Source organism: Phoenix dactylifera, chromosome 11 (assembly GCF_051530095.1).
Source record: "Phoenix dactylifera cultivar Ajwa chromosome 11, Ajwa_hap1_PhDact_Kaust_v1.1, whole genome shotgun sequence".
Classification (NCBI taxonomy): domain Eukaryota; kingdom Viridiplantae; phylum Streptophyta; class Magnoliopsida; order Arecales; family Arecaceae; genus Phoenix; species Phoenix dactylifera.
Window position 1 is genome coordinate 26,329,948 of NC_143200.1, and position 19,615 is coordinate 26,349,562.

At 37.1% G+C, this 19,615-nt stretch overlaps 1 long non-coding RNA gene across 2 annotated transcripts; it reads left to right on the plus strand.

Annotated features, from left to right (window-relative positions):
* Positions 1-689: 689 nt before the first annotated feature.
* Positions 690-7,616, plus strand: LOC113462426 (uncharacterized). Of its 2 annotated transcripts, none has more exons than XR_015971458.2 (3): positions 690-942; positions 5,330-5,398; positions 7,115-7,616. It is a non-coding gene; the product is annotated as an uncharacterized LOC113462426 (long non-coding RNA). The 2 variants fall into 2 exon arrangements; XR_015971459.2 differs by having other exon boundaries at positions 691-942; positions 7,128-7,616.
* Positions 7,617-19,615: the final 11,999 nt, after the last annotated feature.

Sequence of the window (19,615 nt, forward strand, 5' to 3'; positions counted from 1 at the left end):
TAGACGAGTGCGTAGAATTGACGCGTACGTACATTAAACGCGTGTATGGAATTAAGCCGATACGAAGATCTCTACCGTCCGCGCTGACTACACGGATTCATCATATCCGTTAGAATTTTTTTGCGCGTATATTTTTTAAAAAATTTAAATTTACGTAAATATCTTTTAAAATATATATATTTTTATATATTCATAAAATATTATTTTTTGTAATTGTATGATTTTTTCAACATCATTAATAAAAATCATATTTATTTAATTAAAAATAAAATAAAATTTTAATTTTCTTTTCATCGCAGCTGTCTTATAAATATTTTTTTAATCTACTCATTAAAAATATTATAATTATTTTAATTTTAAGCCGTTAATTTTTAACAATGGCGTTAGACGTCATGACACATTTGAAAAATAAAAATAAAAAAATAAGATAGCAAAACAAATATTTAATATATATATAAATATTAATTTTGAAAAAATAATTATGTAAAATTCAATATTTAGGTCGATGTTTATGCAGGAAAAAAAACCACTCCGTTATTATGTGGCGTCGCAACTGACGTATGTGATGCCATACTGGACGCTGTAGTGTACGGTTGAGATGGGTCGACTAGCAGTATGGACGGAAGATCTGAATTCGGCATGCGTTGCGCGGCAAAAGATTATGTTTGCGTTTGGAAAGGGATTAAAATTCGATTAGATTTGATCTATTCGATTTTGCGGTGGATTTTTGTCGACGGAGGACGGGAGGAGCCGAGCTGAAAGGCTGCGGTTCCTCCAAAGCGCGCCAAATTCCGAAGCCCCAGGAGGACGGCGAGAAGAGAACTCCATCCCAAACGTAATCGAGGCCGAGGGGTTCTTCCCCGAAGGAGGAGGACTCGATGGATCCCCACGTCCTCGTCGCCCTTGCCCTCTTTCTCATCGGCTGATTGAGCACCTCATGAGGTACGTAAGGGTTTGCAAGAGAACAACAACAAGAACGATTCTTTATTTGCTCCATATCTCCGTTGTGTGTTTGTGTATAGTTTCTTGAGTTTTAGGAAGAATTACAATATGGGGTAGTTCTTGATTGCGGGATCTCCTGGCTTGTAAGTGATTCCCCCTTTTTTTCCCTCTCTTTGAAACATTTTGTCCTATGGGGTCGGATTCGTCGCCCTTGCTGTTTTGATATGATTGCGTGCTGTTTCTCTTGTTTTTCAGGTAGATTTGGGATTTGTTTTGGTAGTGTAGTTTTGTTTCGTTGATTTGACCTTTCTTTAACCCATGAACTGCTTCGATGGACTTTGGGTGCTTCTTTGTTAAGCTCCTGTGGATAATTTTGTTGTTTGCGAGTTGTCGGTGGCACTTATTAATCTGATTAGTTATGTAATGTACCAGGGAAAGAAGACAAAAAAGAGTGATTCTGGCACGTTGAGGTGGTAGTCTGTTCTTTTGTGATGCTTTTCGTCTAGTTGAAAAGGGAAAGGAGAGTTGTGGACATAGGATGAGAGAAAGTTTTAAGAACTAGCGGTGTCAGGGCTTGCAGTAGAAACTCAGGTGTCGTAAGTCACCGAGATGAGTATTATAAATAGTTATGTGGATACTAATAACAACTAGAAGTATAGAATTATTCTGAAAAGCAGCATTCCCTTTGGCAGGTAAATCTTAGTATGGCATCATATGTTTGTTTGAATATGCATGGATTATTCTTCTGCATGTTTATTTTCAAGATGGCAAAACATAGCATGGTTCATACAATGTGTTTATTGTCACATGCCTCTTTCATGCCACACAATGCTTTTGGAGCATTCACATGGTGGTTGGCTGGATTGGAGTAGCACTGACATGGTGATTGAACTGAAACTTTTATGATAAATGTGCACTCTAATTGAATTGTCTCATTGTGGTTTTTGGGTGACTAAGAAAATGTCATGACTGGCGTCAGGATAGGTGGTGCATGTGGAGCCCAAAATAGTTTATCTGGGTATTGAGAGGATCTGGCACCTTTTTAAACGCGAAATTAAGGTTCATGAACTATTTGAGACCCAAGAATTCACCAGCACTCATGCAATGGACAAGAGGTCTACGTACAGCATTATCGGGTCATGGGTATTTTATTGCATGATCCAGTCATTTAGCTGGCTATTGTAAACTTACTCTGTGGTCTTGGGTACTGGCTGAAATCCCGATGGAGTTAGATGTGCCCATGTTGGCTTTTAAATCTTGTGGCATCAACATTGTGCATTGCTGGCATATGAGATTGCAAATACATGTCTGTCTTATGGTAGATCATCATCATAACAACATGGGCTAAAGTTCTGTAAAACTACACATATGTAAATGTAATCATGCATAAATTTGTCAACCATTAGACTGTCTGAACTAGATAATGGCAACCTTGTTTTATTATATAGAGTATTATAATAAAGTAGTAAAGATGTGACATTTTCAAGATGTTTGTTGATAGATTAGATCATTAATATGTGGCATTTGAAAATGCTGAATGCCATTAATTGTATTAAAGTTACTTTTGAATAAAAAGGCTCCAAAGCGTACAGCTTCTAACTAAGGCTGGAATTTCTCAACCTAGACCTGCTAGCTTATCCGAACCAACTCAAAAAAGAAGAAGAAGAAGGGATACCGATTCCGATTTGTTTGATACAAATTTGGCTCAACCCAATCTTGAACCAGTCATAGGAGGGTTGGATCTGGGTTGAGCATTTGGGCACAGACAGGTCATGTTTTGAGAAAAATATGGAATGATATTTGCTCCGGAGCCTGATGGTACCTCTGGTGCTCTGAACGGGTGTATTTTTTGTGATTTGAAATCATGTTCCCAGTCTCTAGATGCTTGACTTTTACAGCTAAATCTTCTATTTCTCTGTAGTTTTATTAGGCCAGTCGTTATTTGTTGTGCTTCTTCACTTTCTCTTATCACTGCAAGGAGTTATCAAATAAATTTATAAATTTGTCTTACCGAGGTTTTGTATCACTTGGGTCTGTATCGAGTTAAGTTTAATTTACAGGCGATCTTCTAACCAGGAAATCAAGTTAAGTTTCATTTGTGCCTGTATCACTTTATTCTAGAAAAAACAAATTTAGACTGCCCTATCAATCTTAATTTTAGAAGAAGATGATTCTGGCATCTTAAGGTTTTCCATTAGTTTTGAGAACATATTGCAGAGAATGGAAAATACATATTCGTGATCTTTCATGTTTCATTTTGTCGGGTGTTGCTGTAGCTCTTCCTGTCTATTTTGCCGCTGAAAGATATTCTTCTTAGTGTTGTTTGAGCTCAAGCATCATTAGAATGTTAAAAAGGTGGAGGTCTAATAAGCAAGAATAGAATAAATAATTCATAGATCACATCTATTTGGGCAATATCATACTTTTTTGTTGCCTAATGCAAAGGGTGGCAATTTATGGCTCAACCCACCAACTCAACCCGCAACTAACCTGAGCTAAGTGGGTTCAATTTTGGCATCAAGTGATTCAGGTCATAAACCGGTCGACCCGACTTGACCTGTTTATTAATTGATCAGGTTTAGGTTTAAGTCCTGACCTATTTAACACATTTTGACCTATTAATAGTTGGGTTGGGTCAACTCAATTATGACTTGACTTGTATAAACCATTGAAACCATTTAAGCCGATCTGACTTGTTTATTAAATGGGTATGCGGGTTCAGTTAGGTGACTTGTTAATGAAGAGCTTGGGTTCGGTTTTGGATTTTTGACCCATTTAGTAAACAGACCAGATTCGGGATAATAGATATCTAGCCACCAGCATCTGATCCAACCTATATCTGACCAGAACCCACCCATTTGGCACTCTATCTAATTCTTCTTATTAGAATCTGCTGTATAGCTACTTGAGTTATTGTCACATGCTGCATTTTAACTGAGTTTAAAGATAAACAAAAGAAGTGCATCAGTACAGGTACTTTGTTCCAAAGAAAGATTTTGGTAGACATTTCTAAGTTGGTTATCCATCTGCATGACCCAGCAAATGGCAAGCAGCCAAACTGGCAACACTTTTGCGTTTTGCTGATCTGCTAGGTGTGGTCGTTGTAGGTATATGTTACTTTTCCATGACATGCTTTTATAACTTTTATGATCTCCTTTGCAACGTATGGACACACTGTCCTGCTTTCTTTTCTTTCTTTTTCTTTTTCATCCTCGTTTGTGAGAGGTAGAGAGAGTTGTAGCTAACCTAGGTTGGGATTCATTCTTACTCTCTTGTATGCATTAAGAAGTTGTTTGCCCCTATGTACTGGTTAGTTCTTTTTTCCCTTCTTGTGGTGTTATAACATGTTAACTAACAAACGGCTATAGAACATTTTGGTGAGTGACCTGACCAGAGATGTGCAAGGGTGTATTTCTATCAAATATTTCTTTTATATCCATAATATTATCTTACTCTTTGTAATTGAACTTAATATTTATCTGCTTTGGGATTTACTCTTTCACTAACTGTTCTTTTTTTTTTTTGCTGGAAAAGCTTTTACGTCACACGGGTTCAGCATTATTATATGGATTTTAATTTAGCAAATGTAGGGTCAGTTTCCATATGTTTTGTTGTAGAGCTAAGAATGCTGAGGTGAATGTATCTGAGGCTAGGAACACCAGTACTTAATATTTGAGTGCATAAAAAATGGCTAGGATTTGCTTTATTAGAGGATAAGTGGAAGGGCCCTGAGTATTTCACATCATTTGCAAAGATGATCTCTGGGGCTTCGGGTGAAAATCAAGGGACTTATATTTGAAAACATCAAGTAACCAAGGATGGAGCAACAAAACCTAACTGAAAAATGATTTCAAATGATATGCATTGATATAGGATCCTGCTTAGGGAGTACTAAGTAACATTTGAAAGGCTAATTTCTAATAGTTGAACAAATCTTGGTTGTATGATTATGAATTCTCGATCATGATACAGTGTCTTGGCAAATGCTTATTCCTAGATACGGTTCATTAGAACTACACAAACTGTTGCAAAATTAAATTTGGGTGAAGATGATATTGATCTGTTGCCCGATGTGTCATCCTCCTGTTTTATTACTTAACTTTCGAATTTCAGATCTTGATGCATGTCTTTTGAGCTTTGATAATTTTTCATGCAGAATGTAGTACTAATATTCTACCTCTCCATCCTATCTTGACATGGACATTTTGTTGATCAGAGTATCTTGCAACTTAACCAATACCTTGATGCATACAAATAAAATTCTAAAAAGAAATGGGCATGACTTTAATAATTTCAATATATTCAGTTCTTGAGATTTTCTTTTTACACATTGGTGGGGATTTTTTGTGTGTTCACAATAACAATTGACAGATTTGTTTCTGTGCAGCTTACCTGTTTCCAAGCAGTTTAGATCCCCAGATACAAAGGCTTACTTGGATCAGGTTCTCCTATGAAGGTGACATTAAGTTACCAATAAATAGGAATTAGTCTTTAATCTGATTCTTACAGCTTTTTGTTTTCTTTTGTTTAAAAAGACAGTTGGTGGAGTTATGGCTTTTCTGATATTGCATGAATGCTCCCTCTGGCATTTGACTATGCGGATCAGAACAAGCTGTCAAAGAAGTCTTCTTTTGCATGGCTTTCATATCTGCGTGGTTGATTATATAAGCAGCAAGCAATTTAAAATGCTTCGAATGTCCAAAGGAAAAACGAAACCTGTGGTTCAGTACCTTTTAGGGCTAGTCAATTATGCTATCCAGCCTGTGAGTTGTTATTGTGTGTAAACATCTTACCGATGGATATTCTACACTGGTGCCTAGATCAGTTGTCCGCTTTTTTCTAAGCCAAAAAATACCTAACCATAAAATACTAACCTTCAGGCCAATTGTTAGGATTGATTATGGTACCTCATTATCCTGTCATTCATCCTAAGGGCCCTAGCACTAATACAAGCTTCTTCAAATTTCTTATTACTACTTCAGTTTCTGTTAGCTTAGATCTTCTTATGCTCTTTCTAGACCCTTTAACATAGGTTTGGATACCTTTCCTTGCTGAGGTTACTCAGAGTCAAATATACTTGGAACTTTTTTTTTTTTGAAATTTTTCATAGTGATTGAAATTTGTGCATGACTCTGAATTGATCACTTAATAAGATTATCAATGTTCCGGAGAATAGTTGTATGGTAATATGAGATGCTCTTTGACTGGTATGTGCTTTCAATGATCTTTAATTCTCAGCATCAGGAACATTATAATGCTATTTTCCTCCTGAAAGTTAGCTTCCCGGTTAACCTAACTGTCCTGGGAGGTGGAGAGGATGTACTCTTGTTTTGGTTTTTAGTATCCAGAAGACGCATGACAGCAGGGAAATAACATGGTGGTTGGACTAGAATGTTAGGGTGTTTGAACTCTAGTCAATATTGTTTCTAAGAACAGAACTATTCAGGTGTGAGTTTTGGCATAACAAATTACTAGATTGTTATCAAAAGGCTTTTTGACTACATGATATGGTCATGCGGCTTGGTCTGCCGTTGAGAGTCAAATGCCAGGAAAATGGGAATCACCATCCTTGCAGATGTCAGAATCATTTACATTATGTTTCCTTATTTTGGTAAAATAGATATTAACTCCATGACTTTTGAGGTCTCGAAGAATGTTGCCAAGTGTGTCGCAAACATGATTTGGTTGATCTAAAAACAGGTACCTCATACTTTAATTGAACATTAGACATCAAACTGCTCTTCCCAGAACTCAAGTGACGCTCTTTAGCTCAGTACAATTGTTTTTAAGTTATACACGCCAACTATTTTTCTGCTCCATCTTTTTTAATAGTTTACCTTTTATAACGTACCTCTGAAATTGCTTATTGTATTGGCAGCTTATATTTTTAGAGATCAGCTGCCAAAGGAGATGAGCTTTGTAGCTCTAAATGGTTCATTTTTTGTTGTAATCAAACATGTTAGATATATTCCAAAATCTAGACACGTTCTTCCTACATTGCTGCTACATTTAATATCATGTACCACAATCTTTTTATCTTGATATGTGGTTGCCATCAGTAAGACGGGAAGTGCATCTCTTCTCCAGAAGTAAAATTTGTACATTCTATGCTAAATATGTTGTCATATGTATTCACAAAATATGGTCCATATTTTCTTATTTTTGCTGATAGGGCTCTTTATCAGCCTGCATCTAATGAATTGCAGTGGCAAAGGAAGCAGTTTGTTTCAAGTTGAACTGTGTAGGATATTGCTGATTTACTCAAAACACATCACAGCTGATGAAGAATTGTGTCAAGTTTTGAAACCATTGAGTTCTCCAATAGCCTGGATGATCAGACACGGATCACGGAGCACACTATCATCTGTTGAGGGATAGCTCCTTCCTCCCTCCATGCACCACAGCAAACTGTCTGTTTGTTTGCAAAATATTGACTCGTTTGATGTTCCAGGAAGGCTATCCATAGGGATGTAGCTCTTGTAGATTGCAGCTGTGCTTGGTGCTTTCTAAATGTTGATTATCGATAACATTAAAATCTTGTATAATTGCAATAAATACATGTTTAGCTGTTTGTTTGATAAACATTTAAAACCTTACCTAAATGACGCTTTCTGATAGCTTGAGAAGAAACATTGGAAAAGGTAATCTTAGCAGGTGCAAGCTTCTTGTGAGAACATGTGTCCAAATTAAGTTGCCTAATTATTTATCACTTTGGGTGATACTGTATGTCCATGCAACTTCTTGCTTGGAACACTGATTTCTTTTGAGAGTGGAATGCCAGAGATCAAGCTTTTGATTCATGTTTTTTGTTCTATATTCTTGTTCCAAAACAAATTTTATGCTTTATGTGCTAATTGGAGGAAGGTATAACCGTGGAATGCCATCTGGTTGGATTATCCAATAGATTTCATGGTTAATCAAAGAGATTGCTAGGCCACCTAGAGAACAAAAGTCTTCTAAAATCTCCTAATCATTTCTCTGAATATCGTTTTCATTAATAAGCCTTATCCAGCTACTTCCAGATCCTTCAACAACTTTTATCTTTACTGCTGACCCTTAAAATTTGCTTCATGTCTACTTCTAATTTTTCAATAACTGTGCTATTCCTTGTTATAATATAATATGCTTACCTTAATATTTTTGTGTTAAGCTCATCTTCTATGCCTGCACTCAGATCTAATTTTCCTTATTCAGACTTTACCATATTTCTTGCCTTATTATGTTTAAATTTCCTCAATTTAGTATTATGCAGCCTGCATCAATTACAAGAGAACCCAGCTCTCATTTTCACTTTATCTACCCCAGGTCTACGAAGTACTATCCCCATTCTTTTATATAGAATATAGGTAAGATGACAACCTCTCAATCTTTAATTTTTATTGTTGCTCTATTTCCACTACTTTTTATCGTATATCTTTAATTTTTATATGGTATATGTCATTCTTATACAGTATTAATCTCTAATCTTTATATAAGACTTTATAGTATATCTTTAATTTTATCATTTTATTTTTATCTGTTCATGCTTATGATTAGGGCGTAGTGTATCTTTGGGTATCATCAGAATTAGGCGCAGGGGGTGAACTGCACAATCTTTTGATCAAATCTCAAATTTGGACAGGAGTCATGAACAAAAGGTGCTTACAGATAGATATGTTGCAATGTGTCATCTCTCATGACTGACTGATTCATCCAAATTCATGGGTTCCTTTTCTTTTCAGAAGAAACATTTATGAATATTGGAATGCTGCCCTTAATTTTCTTTAGAAACTAAAATACTGACATATGAGTTTGCCCTTACTCTTGGTCATAGACTGTTGTTGTTGGTGCATTGATGACAGCCCAGGATATGAGGACTCGGTTGCAAGCCAATGCTTGAGGTGAAGTTTCACTGGTGAACCACATGCTAGGTACGCCAATGGCAGTTGTTGCCACATGCCATGCATTGAACTTACTCCAGTCTTACATTTATGAAATCTAGAAAAATTCCATGCAGTCCATGACTTCTTGTAGGAACTGACACTGGCTTTGATTATTTTAGATCCCACCCTCGATTTTGAGGTCTTGATTTATGACAATGCATTCACATGCAATTCAGTGACACTGAATGCAGCTGGAGAACATGTCATGCATGACACATACTTTCAGTTAGAGATCAATCATACCAAAAGTATTTCTGGTCCTCTTCTTATCAGATTCAGAGAAAGGATCCAATAAAGATTGATGGACACTAGGGCCAATGGGTAGTGTGGGTGCTAGAGCATACAGTTACATGGGTTTCTTTCTTTCTTATAATGATACCTCTGTCCCTTCTATACCGTGTCCATTGATCACAATCTTTTTGTAGGAAATTGATCTTGATGTAGTGGGATAAAAAGATGACCACACCTGAAAGCAAAGAGAAGAGCTAAAGTCTTTTCATCAACTAAAGTAGAAAGCAGCGGCACTAAATTTTGCCAAACTTTATTGGGAAGAGGAGTCTCTTTGCTACATCTATAACAAGCTAGACCCTAGACTTTAGACTCCTCAAAGCAACATAAAGCCAATCCTTAAACCAATAAACCCATATTGAGAAAGAAAGCTACTGCAGTTGTTATGGGCACAATTGAAAAGAGCTTGCCTCTAAGCGAATGCTATATAGTTATGGGCACAGCTAAAAAGCGAGGCTATTGGCGGTAAGTATCACAAGGATCTTTCTCTCTAACATGCAGTTGCCTTTTTCCCTAGCTCCTACCTAAAGGGTAGAGGTGGCAGTTGGATAGGGTCGAACAAGGTACAGATTAGGTCGAATAAATGATAGATCAAAAATATATCAGCCTTAATCTGATCTATTTATTAAACAAGTTAAAAATACAAATTCGCTTGTGAAGATTTTATTAGAACAGATAATATAGCTCGATGTATAACAGGTTAAAATAAGTTAAACAAGCTAAATGGTTAAGCATTGCCACTCCTACGAAAGGGTCGTCTGACTTAGGACATTCGCCTTGTTAACATAATCCACTAGGGCATGGCCCAAACGATTAGTTGTTCTAATGTGTACAAAGTCTCAAGCTACCCAGCCTTTGAATCCGAGTCACTGCTTCTCCACCTACCATTCCAGAACAAATAAACAACTAAGAAAATAAATAGACAAACTCAATGATATCACACCAATTTGTGATTCATCTTGTGACCGGCAAAGTTGGATATGTCACTACCAGTATTTTTCTGGCATTATTGCAGCACCGACGCATTCCTCAGCCTATTCAGCATAATGTTTTCTTATGGAGCACGGTTTAAACCTCACTGAAGTATTTGAGAGGGACTCTCCAACCGTCAACCTGATGTCAGCCTTCCAACAAGTATCCAGGGGTTTGCGTGCATAAAGAGTCTTAACAAGTCGATAGCACACAAGCACGGAGAACATCGAAAACCTTTAAAATTTCTGATAAATTTTAAAGCCTTCATTGAAGAGCACAAACAAGTTGAAGTTATCCAAAAGACTAAACCTGAGAAGTATTCTAGTCTACTTAGAGAAATGCTGCTCAAAGAGTACAATGACTACATATCAAAAACATCTATGAAAGAAGATTACCCTTCCAAAACGATAGTAGTCATAGGACACACGCTGGTCCCCAAAACAGTGTTTTAAATGGTCCCGGTGTTCACGAGTTTGTCAGCTACATTGATATGGTTGTAAGGAATGTTACCTGAAAGTTGGAGCTCAACGGCGCCATTGCTTTTGTCCTAACGAAAAAAAAAAAAAGAAAAAAAAGAAAAAAGAAGGTATTGCTTTTGAAATAAGATATGGTTCCCTCTCGCTCACACACAACCAGTTTTTGCTTAGAAGAGATCTGTCTCTCTTAGAACTTCTATAGGAGGAGGGGAGTTTCTTATATATTCATTGCGATCCTAAAATTTCAGGACTATCTGTCATTGTGTTTGTAGTCAGATGATTTCTATTGCAGATTACCTTCTTCTGTGTCTCGGCATTATGAGCTCACCTTTTTATCTTTTCGCACATCATATATGGATTGATTACCATATTGTTCTTAATAATTCTTCATGACTTATGGGACAGGATAAAAGTTGAGGATCCTAACTTAGAATAATGAAGAATGTCTGTCTGCGACGATAGCATGTCATAGTAATTTGATAAGGTACCGGCATTTCCAGTTATGCTATATAAGCAGCACCTAGGGGTATGAGATGTCTATTTGAAGTATTTGTAGCGAGCAAAAAGTGGGGATCCAAGGATGTTCGAAGCACAGAAATCTTGAAAAATACCTGTAGATAATTTTAACTGAATGCAGTATTTTCGAATATATGCAGCAGTTGACAAATTTGCATGTAATTAGGAGCTCCAACATGCTAAACTTGCACCAAGGTACGCTTGAATTAGGACCTTGATCATTATATAATAATCCATAGTTTGGCATATGCCCCTACTCTCTATTTTTTTTTTAACTGACTCAGATGTACTAAAATACAGAATATCTTATAGAATAACAAGAAGGTCCATGAAACAGAGTAACTAAAGAGATATATATTAAACTAATACATAGTGGATAAATTCAAGAAGAGTGTTCACAGGACCCGCCCACCAGAGTAGTGGTAGCAGGCGGTTGCCAGTTGTTCGACATGTCGGTTCTCGGGGCGGAGCTGCGGGCTGCCTGGGTGGGTCTTCGACAGGCGCGGTAGGTGCTGCAGGCCAGCTCGGTTATCTTGGAGGGCTATTCGGCCATAGTGATCAGGTAGATTCAGAGGGGTCTGGGGGCAAGCGCACAGACCACCCCCAATCCGAGATATAGGAATGATGACGAGGGATGGGGTGGCATTTCAGGTCAAACATGTTTTCAGAGAGGCCAACGAGGTGGCTGCCTACGCGGCTCACCACTCAGGATACACCTTGTGGTTAGGAGAGGGGGAGCTGCCATTGGCACTCCACGAGCTTGTGTTTTTTGATTTTATTGGGTGCATTCATACTCGCACTGTATGAAGAACCCGCTAAAGCAAAAAAAAAAAGAAAGAAGAGTGTTCACTATGTCATGCCAGTAATTCCTTATGACAAAACATTCAAATTGCATGCATTACACAATAAAATGATCCTTGTGAATTCTTGTTTATGCAAACACCTAAACCACCACCAATTAAAGCATGAAATCCTCTACGCCAATGTCACACATCTCCAACAAAAAAAATTCAGCTTCATAGACAGAGCTAGAGTGCTAATTAACTCAAACATGAATTCATATACGATCTCCTTGACAGCCGATGTGGGACTAAGATTCTGAACTCATGCCTGCTTATGTTAATCTGGATGGTCTGCCGTACGCCTTCAGATCCAAAGGAGGGATGCGGCGTACGGACATCGGTAACTCTTAATGGTCATCTAATCCCAGTATCCCATTCCTCCATCCGGTGGACCCAGGTCTACCCTGAAAGGAGGTCACAAGAGGGCTCTTCTTTACTTTTAACACTTTTGGATAAAGTTCGTCGTTTCAGTATTGGACTCCGTATCGGTGCTCCACTAGCATAGTGTTGGTATGCTACGGTTACACCACCCATACTGGGTACCAGTATGGAACCAAATGTCTCGTATCGCCCAATTCGGGCCAGTACGGCATACCTTGCCTTTGGATCTTTCTGTTTTGCCTTTGTATTGGATAAATGATTTCATTTATCCATGTGCAATCACTGGATAATCTTGTGGCCAACAAATAGACTGGTTTATGCCTGTTTGTTCGATGGTAAGGAAAGGTCCATCAACATGGAAAAATGTCCTCACGATACGATTTTAATAATTTGATTCATTACGGTTTGGTTTTATTTTTTTATTTTGTTTTAATTTAGAAATGGTGAATGAGATTTTCCATCTTTTACATTAAAACAATTTTTTTATTTTATTAATATTGTATGATAGGTATTAGACAAGGTTAATATTTGTTCTAAGGCTAATGTTTCATGTATCTATCAATGCACATCAAAAGTTTGCTAGGCCAATTTAATGCTCGCTTGGCAGCTCAGCATTCAACTATCCTTGTGTATTAAATCAATTCTTATAATTGCACTGGATCCTTTCATGTCATATGGTAGAGGAAACTACCCAAAATTTACATCAAAGCTTTCTCCTAGGTGGAGGGGTATAAGTGTGCAGTACTGGTCTATGGTGATATTCATCGCAATGGAATTAAAGAAGATAATTTTTATGGTGTTTTATATCTTTCTCTCTCTCTCTTTCTCTCTCTCTCTCTTTTTGATACTTTCTTTTCTCACCTATTTTCAGTATAACCTTTTTTTCATCTTGGATATCTTATGCATGCAGTTTATCTTGGGTTTCGATCGACAAGGTACCGCAGCAATGCATGGAGGCCTTCAAATGGAACCACGACTGCATCCAGTGGTCCAGCGGTTCGCAGGACTTGTGTTCTAAACTGTATTAATACCCAATAATCATAATTGAGTGAGATCTCTTGCACAACTGAAGAATTGGCAGAGATTTTTGCTAATTTGAGGTTTGTTGGGTACAGCAATTCAGCTGAAAATGTGCTTTCTGGTATCCCAAATTCCTTGGATTAAGGAATTCATGGACAAACGCAATCCAGACTTTTCATCAGTCATGTGGGAGTTATCACACAAATTAATAAGCTGGCTGGGCTTCTAAGCATGCCCTGCTATTTATTTTCATACTATTAGATCATGCATGCCTGAGATGGCAAATTAAGCTAGCTCTTGTTCTTCTTTCTTTGTTTTCTAATGGTTCGCAATGATGTATTTGATATTACTCCTTCTAAATTACTGTATTACATCATGAGCTATCCTCTGTCCGAATGCTGTCAATCTTGGATTGGAGTAAGGATGTATGTGGCTCATCCAACTTATCACTTTTTCGCACCTCGCAGCAGTCAGTCTTTATTAGATCCCATTCCTTTGCGTCCATGCAATCTAAAGACTTATTTTTCATACTGTTCACCATTATAGATATTTGATCTAAATAACTGGTGATGTACTTTTCTAGGCCAAAATTCTGTGAGTGTGTATGTGAGACAGAGAGAGAGAGTACTATCTGTGGAATCTAATATATTTTGATTTGTTTTTTTCCCTTTAATTGGTATATAAATGTAGATTTAGCTTGGTGTCACTCCTTGCTTGCATGCACCATTCAATATGTAGAAGTGATGGGTGAATTATTTTGCGAAAAGTGGAGCGCAGATTTAGGAATCTGCCTAAAAGTTGCACTCCCAACCTTTTGACCATTATAACATGCCATACAATGATTGTCATCAAAATAAAAAATGTCATACGATGATATCGGTTGTTTCGAAATTATAATATTCATTTTCTGATATATTCTAGAGATTATACGATGTTGTTTGTAAACACAAAATATTCAGAGTACCATTATGTTGCTACTTCAACTTATTATACTTTTAAATACAAAATCAAGTATCATCAAAATAGTGCAATAAATTTATCAAAAATATTTTCCTTAAGTTCTGCTTTAGGCTTCATTATCTCTTCCAATTGGTATAGGGAGCTGCTAAGGGCCTCAAGGCATGGCTGTCACATTGGAATGACAGATAATTTTGTTGAAACCCTGTTGCTAGCTTAACAATATGTACCTTTCATTGGGTCTCAGTGCTTGAATTTCCCACTCATGAATTGAATAGTTTTACTAAGTTTAAACGCTTCTTTTAGTACCTTGGACTCCGGTGTGAACTTGCTTTGAAGTAGGCTTTTCAAAGATGGGGGTTTCTTTTACTTTAGTTTTGGTGCTTTTCCATAGATAAGACCCAAGCAAATAGACCTTGATCTTTATTTTTTGGTGGCATGTCTCCTATAGCATTGTCCATTGATTTGATTTGTTAATGGAATCATGGCTGTGAACATCAAATGTTAGCTTTTTCTTATGGTCCTAGAGAGAAGAAAAAAGGAGAAGCCTAGAAATGTTCTTTTGTCATAACCTGCCCTATCTTTTCCTTTTGTCTTTGATCATATGTTCTTCCTTTCTTCTCTCTCAAGATTCTACTTAACCTTATTCCCCAACAAAAGAGACCCAAATGTCCACCACTTGGAGAATCTCTCAACACATCCAACGAATGCTAGCTTTAAACAAGGAGAATGAATCTAACCAAGCAAATAACTTGGATGGAGAGAGAATTGAGAACCAAAGAGCTCCATGTGGCAGTCCAAAAGTGTGAGATTTCTTTTCTGACTTCCTCTTTCTCTAAAGGTATACAACAGGTTTCGCTAATTACCTCTTCTAATTAGTGTTTTTGACTTGTGAACCCTAAATAAAAAGCAATTTCACACTTCGGATAGATTATCTCTAGCAAACTTGTGTGTTACATTTTATTTAATTACCATAACTATAACCATCGGTTCTTTTTCGGGTCATCCGAGGCCAGCTATATGAATCCTTCTTCACCAACCAATCCTTTTAATTTTACCTAATTACTTAATTATATATGTGGTTGGTAGGTAAACATGGAAAGAAGTGAGCATAATAGTCTAACGAGAATCTGGCTTAGGTGTAGATATCATATTAAAGCCCCTATCATCTTCTACCATGCTTGGTTTAAGGAGACCACCTCACTGTCAAGAAGTGGTCATCTTGCAAGAACCGCTAATCAGTGCCAATTCAGCTTATCGGTGGAGTTCCCCTCGTCCACTCTTTTCCTCTCACCTTACTTACCACCTTGGTAGGTAAACAAAGCTCAGCTTTTTAATAGTATCCCCATTTTAATCAATAAATCCACCACTTCTTTTTTTTCTCCCAAAATCGATAATGATTTACTTTGGATAAGTATGCATTAGCTTATGTCACTTCATTATATCAGATAACTAAGTTCATCGATCTAGTTATCTTTGTAGAAGAACATACAAAAGAGACCATTATATAAAGATATATCACCTCTATTTTCAGAGCGGAGCTGAAGGCTGTCTAGGAAGGTACACCTACGTAAGGCTCACCTTGCGAGCGGATTGTATTCAAATTGAAAGAGACAATAATCGGATAGATCCAGGGCAATACGGGACAAGCGGTGGGCATCCGTTGCTGTAGGACATCTACAAGCTGACGAAGGATTGTGTTGTCTTTCAGGTCACTCATATGGACCGTTAGGTAAAAAGTCAGTTGATTGGTTTGCCTCATATATTGCTCGGTACTCTACCGGTATTTTGTGAGATAGCTATGAGATTATTTCTTCTCCCTTACATCATTTTTTATTTTCTGATTTTCTTGAATGTACTCATGCAAGAACTGTAAGATCTATCTGATCTATCAAACAATATATATATATATATATATATATATATATATATATATATATATAACACCAATTGGCAAATTCTTGTGGTATTCTAGAGATCATTGGTTGGAGGGCATGGTTCCCTCCAACTCCCTCCCTCAAGACCTCGTGATTCCAGCCGAGGGAGACAGAGCTGTCCCCATGTGTTGGAATGTGAACAGGAGAAAGGAATAAATATAGTTATTCTTTTATGGTGGATTGCTGGTTTCTTTGACAAAGTTACAACAACACTACAGTCTCCATTACAAGGCCATGAACATTGCACAAAGATATAACAATGAGGGAGCTGTTGAGGCCTTGGGATTTTAAGCAGACAAGGGAGACAATAAGTTCTGATGTCCCCATGTGGGCAATCCTCTAGTAATTCCCTCCTTTCCTCCCATCTGCTCCATCTTGTCGACAGTTCCTTGCGAACAATACTTCCTTCTTCTTCCTGGATCGAGCTTATGTACTTGAAGAACTGAAAAATCGAAGTCTCCACGTAACCCAAGGACTTAGCATTTCTTAGCGATTGTGCAATTTGAAAATGGTGCCATTCTTTTTCCCCATGACTCTATTGTGAATGGAAAACTGCTTTCAATGTTCCAAGAGACGTGAGGACGAGGGGAAGGAATGTAGGTCAGAGTCCAAAAACTCAACTGTGCTTCATATAATATATTTCTTTCAACACTACTATTTTTTGATGCATGCACAGTAAAAAAAATGATTCTCGCCCTCCGTTCCTTTCTTTTCCTCGCTTTCTTGATGAGGATGTTATTAAATTTAGTATATGGCTTGAAAACAAATTAGAAATAAAGAAAGGAAAGAAAGAAAAGGATGGCTAGATTTTGAGTATTTATATAGGGCCAAAGATCCTAAATAGTAATTATTGAGTATTATTTTTAGGTAAGGTCCTGAATCATTACGAGTGATATGAGAACAGACTCGGCCTATGATTTATATGAGTTAAGGGATACTACAACACAAGCTCTTTTATGATTGGGCATGACCAATCAAGGTCTACATAATTGGGTTTTACTAGATTTGAACCATTTAGTCTGACTACAAGGATGTCAGACTTAAATAGCTAGGAGAAGTATGTGAGGACCTATATAGGCACGTGTTTAGTTCTATATTGATTATTTATTAAGAATATCTTGGATACTTATACATGACCAATTACTCCAAATAATAAGGTTAGCCTTTTTAGGTGAAGCCTCGGGTCGTTACATTACCTATCTTGGCAAAATAGATGACCATGGTTATATAATTTGGAGATTTGAATGGATTCGCATCAAGGTTCACAAGGGGTGCAGTTGTTGTTGAAGATAGGTAGACTAATCATCCTATTTCTATAAGAATATGTCAAAATTACCATACATATGATATAGTCCCATGGTGGACCTGAGGAGTTTGTATTATACTATAGAACATATAAATGAGGTTTTTGTATAAATAAGTATATCCATTAAGTTTATCAAATTATCTACATCTTATTTGCAAACTACCCATTGCTTGCACCTGCTAAGTCAAAGCATTACTCACCATAAATTTGCATGTATTTCAAATTGTTCATTAATTATCTTTTCCCTAGAGAAATATTTTTGAATACCAATTTTCTTGTTCAAGGAATCTAATTCAGGTAACATGTTTGAGACTGAAGTTTATTATTTTTCATTGGAAGCTTGCATAGGAAAATATGGACGCCGTGCCTGCTTAATTAGTAAATGACAAAATGTAGGTGATTGTGTCAGCTGAGTATATAAACATTTTCTTAGCTTAGTTGATAGGCATGTTTTAGATATGCATCAGATATGCTTTTAGCTAATGATTCTCTTAATTTTATTATTTAGTCTTTAATAAGGATGAATCTAGCATTCCTCTTTTAATAAGGATAATAATATTTATTCTCCTCCTTTAACTTTTTACTATTACTAATGTTCCATCTATCACTAATACTGTTGTTCTAAGGAAACAATAACATTGGTAACGACCCGGGCAGTTTTCACATCATGAGTACTTTTGTTCTTCATAGACCATAACAGAAATATCAACAAGAAATATAAATAGTAAAATAGGAGAGTAAAAGAGTTCAGGGAAGTGTGGAGCCAAGGTCATTTTGGTGAGCTTTATTTGAGACACATACTGAGCTCTACAGTCCATCACCAGATTGATGGATAGATTGTGGTTGATAAGACCTCTCGAAAAGTCTTGCATTGACTGTTCTCCCTCTCTCTCTCTGTGTACTTTTTATACAATACCTGCCACAAAGGTGCGTCCCTTCTCGGTGATCTCACTCTCCGACCTTCAAAAGCTTCACTTATGAGCTACCACTATAATATTCATCTTTTATACATTATATAATACTCTCCGTGCTCTCTTCCCCCTCGCCCCTCCCGAAGCTAATCATTTGATTTGAGTATCTCATGGTATATGTTCCATCCATCAGAAAACACATATATCCATCATCCCAAGGCACAAAGCATCAAATCCACCACAAAAAGCTGAGTGCTTGCAGGGGTTTGAAAAGCCCATCCAAGATTTATGCCTAGTTTTTTTTTTTTTTTTTGTGCCTCCGCAGCTCGGTTACTGTTAAAAGTTGGAGCAGATCGAAAGACTGATCACAAAAGAATAAGAATAATAAAAAGGATAGATTTCGGGTTGGCCAAAGACTTCCAGTACGCCCTTGAGGGCAAGTATAAAAATCTCTGCTGTTAAAGAAGCTGGCCTTGGGACATCTCCATTGCCCCACCCACCTTCTCTTCCTTTATGGGCAATTCATGCAGAGGGCAGCCAAAGGGATTCCTTTATGAGAGGAGATAAAGCTGGAAAGCATGGGAAGAAAGGCTAAGACCACTAGGGTTATGGTGTATTCCTCTGGGAACCGAATATAGTCTACTGAGTACTAGGAAAGAATTTGAGTACAATAAAGCATTTGAATAACGGAAGTATTCAAGAGGAACAAGAGAGAAGCAACAGCAGTGCGTCCTATAAGATCGGAGAGGCTTGAGCAGCGTATTTTGTAAGAGGACAAGGATGCGACCAAGTCAGTTGGATATCTAAAAGGTCGCAAGCTGCGAAACTTAAACTGTAAAGAGAAAAGGGAGAAGAGAGAAGGACGTAGAGGAGGAAGAGAGAATATCTGAGAAGAAAAGTATTTGCTCTTAATTCTACACATCAAACAGTGTGAGAGCCTACCTTTTATAATTGAAGGTGACTATATACAGCTCATACAGTTCATACACAGCTAAAAATGCAGTTCATATACAACTATAGCATAAACAAAAAAACAAAAAAACAAAAACTTAAGGTTAAAGTATACGAGAAGAACCATCAAGAGTCATACTTTTACTACCTTCTTAGGCTGTAATAATTGTAATAATAAGTGGAAGTGATTAAGA